Raw genomic sequence first — 3,353 nt, forward strand, 5'->3', positions numbered from 1 at the left:
TCCTAGAGCGTGTTGCTGAACAAAGAGACTTTGGAATGCAGGTTCATAGCTCCTTGAAAGTGGAGTCGCAGGTAGATAGGATAATGAAGAAGGAATTTGGTATGCTTGCCTTTATTGGTCAGAGTATTGAGTATATGAGTTGGGAGGTCTTGTTGCAACCGCACAGGACATTGGTTAGGTGACACTGGGAATACTGTTCAATTCTGGTTTCCCCTGCTATAGAAAGTATGTTGTGACCCTTGAAAGGGTTCAGAAAAGATTTACAGGAAGTTGCCAGGGTGAGAGGCTGAATAGGCTGGAGTTTTTTGCCAGAGTGTTGGAGACCAAGATGACATTATAGAGGTTTATTGAATTATTAGGGGCATGGATAGGGTAAATAGACAAAGTCTTTTCCCTGGGGTGAGGGAGTCCAGAACTAGAGGATGTAGGTTTAAGATGATAGGGCGATGATATAAAAGGGGCCTAAGGGGCAACTTTTTCATCCCAGAGAGTGGTGCATGTATGGAATGAGCTGCCAGAGGAAGTGGTGGAGGCTGGTACAAATACAACATTTAAAAGGCATTTAAATAGGATGCGTTTAAAGAGATGACCAAATGCTGGCAAATGGGACTAGACTAATTTAGGATATTGATCAGCCTGGATAAGTTGGACTGAAGGGTCTGTTTCCATGCTGTACAGCTCTGACTGACTGTAAGTGCTCTCATAAGAATAGAGCTGAAGTTAAGATGTACTTGTAATTATTGGTCTTTTACACTGTTTGTTAATTTACACAGTAAATTTCCAGACTTGGAGGGGACATCTATTGAAGTTATTAAGTCAAGCCAGGAAAGTTAGAGTATTGCAGCATGGAAGGAGGCCTTTTGGACCATTATATTCACGCTGGTCATCAAAAAAAAATGATCTACCGTAGTCCCATTTTCGAGTATATGCTGGGTTTCCTTGTATCCTGTGGCTCTTCAAATGATCATCTGAACGCTCATTAAATGCTATGATGGCTAGAGTCTTTACCACTCCATTGTGTTCCATTTACCCAGCTTCAAATTCCATAAATCCATGTGAGCCTCTTGCACTTACCTTTTAAATCTATGCCCCTTGATTTTGGTCCCAGTTTTAAGGAGAGAGATTTCTTCCAATTTATTTGGGCTATGCACTTCATAACTTTGTACACATCAGTAGGTTCTGCCCGTCTGCTTTCTCTGCTCTAAGGGAAACAACCCTAGCCTGTCTAGTCTGTCTTTATAGCTGAGACACTCCACCTCAGACAATTTGCAATTGAATCTTCCCTGCATCCCTGAGTGAAATCTCATCCTGCCTATACTGGGACAATCAGAACTGCCTGCAGTACTTCAGCTGTGACCAAACTATCATCTGAGCTCCATCATAACCTCCCTGGTCTTAGATTACTTAGTGTGGAAACAGGCCCTTTGGCCCAACAAGTCCACACCGACTCTGCAAAGAGCAACCATCCCAGAACAATTCCCCTACATTTACCCCTTCACCTAACACTACGGGCAATTTAGCATGGCCAATTCACCTAACCTGCACATCTTTGGACTGTGGGAGGAAACCGGAGCGCCCAGAGGAAACACACGCAGACACTGGGAGAATGTGCAAACTCCACACAGTTGCCGAGGCAGGGATTGAACCCAGGTCTTTGGCGCTCTGAGGCAGCCGTGCTAACCACTGTGCCACCGTTCAATCCTTCAACTGATAACCGTAAGTATCCCATATGCCTTAACCACTTTATCTCCCTGTCCTGTTGCATTCAAAGATCTGCAGATATGCACGCCAAGGTTCCTCTGATCCCCTATATTTCCTCATGTTACGATGTAGAGGTTGAATCCCTCTGTTAATTAAAACCAAACATCTAGAAAAGCTCGCCTTACCTTGTAATTTTTTAGAGTCATAAAGATATACAGTACGGAAACAGACCATTCGGTCCAACTCGTCCATGTCAACCAGATATCCCAACCCAATCTAGTCCCACCTGCCAGGTCCCAGCCCATATCCCTCCAAATCCTTCCTATTCATATACCCATCCAAATGCCTTTTAAATGTTGCAATTGTGCTAGCCATCACCGCTTCCTCTGGCAGCTCATTCTATACACGTGCCACCCTCTGCATGAAAAAATTGCCCCATAAGTCTCATATCTATCTTCTCCTCCCCCTAAACCTATGCCCTCTAGTTCTGGACTCCCCCACTCCAAGGAAAAGATTTTGTCTATTTACCTTATCCATGCCCCTCATCATTTTATAAACCTCTATAAGGTCACCCCTCAGCCTCTGACGCTTCAGGGAAAACAGCCCTAGCTTATTCAATCTCTACCTGTAGCTCAAATCCTCCAACCCTGGCAACATCCTTGTCCATCTTTTCTGAACTCTTTCAAGTTGCACAACTTTTCTCCGAAAGGAAGATTTGCACACAATATTCCAACAGTGGTCTAACCCATGTTGCAGCTTTACAGAACATGACCTCCCAACTCCTGTACTCAATACTTTGACCAAGAAAGGAAAGCATACCAAACACTGCCTTCACTGTCCTATCTATCTGCAACTCTACTTTCAAGGAGCTATGAACCTGCACTCCAAGGTCTTTATTCAGCAACAATTCCCTACGACCTTACCATTAAGTGTATAAGTCCTGCTAAAATTTGCTTTCCCAAAAGACAGCACCTCTCATCTATCTAAATTAAACTCATCTGCCACTTCTCAGCCCATCTGATCAAGATCCTGTTGTAATCAGAGGTGACATTCTTCGCTGTGCACTACACCTCCAATTTTGTTGTCATCTGCAAACTATCTAACTGTACCACTTAAGCTCACATCCAAATCATTTATATAAATGATGAAAAATAGAGGACCCAGCACCAATCCTTGTGGCACGTCACTGGTCACAGGCCTCTAATCTGAAAAACAACCCTCTACCACTACCTTCTGTCTTCTACCTTTGAGCCAGTTCTGTATCCAAATGGCTAGTTCTCCCTATATTCTGAGAGATCTAGCCTGGCTCACCAGTCTCCCATGGGGAACCTTGTCAAATGCCTTACTGAAGTCCAAATAGATCACATCTACTGCTCTGCCCTCATCAATCCTCTTTGCTACTACAAGAAACTCGATCAAGTTTGTGAGACATGATTTCCCACACACAAAGCCATGTTGACTATCCCTAATCAGTAGGAGAAAGTGAGGTCTGCAGATGCTGGAGATCAAAGTTGAAACTTTATTGCTGGAACAGCACAGGCAGCATCCAGGGAACAGGAGATTCGACGTTTCGGGCACAGGCCCTTCTTCAGGAATGAGCAGAGAGTGTTCAGCAGGAGAAGATAAAAGGTAGGGAGGAGGGACATGGAGGA

This window comes from Chiloscyllium plagiosum, chromosome 12 (assembly GCF_004010195.1).
Source record: "Chiloscyllium plagiosum isolate BGI_BamShark_2017 chromosome 12, ASM401019v2, whole genome shotgun sequence".
Taxonomy (NCBI): Eukaryota; Metazoa; Chordata; class Chondrichthyes; order Orectolobiformes; family Hemiscylliidae; genus Chiloscyllium; species Chiloscyllium plagiosum.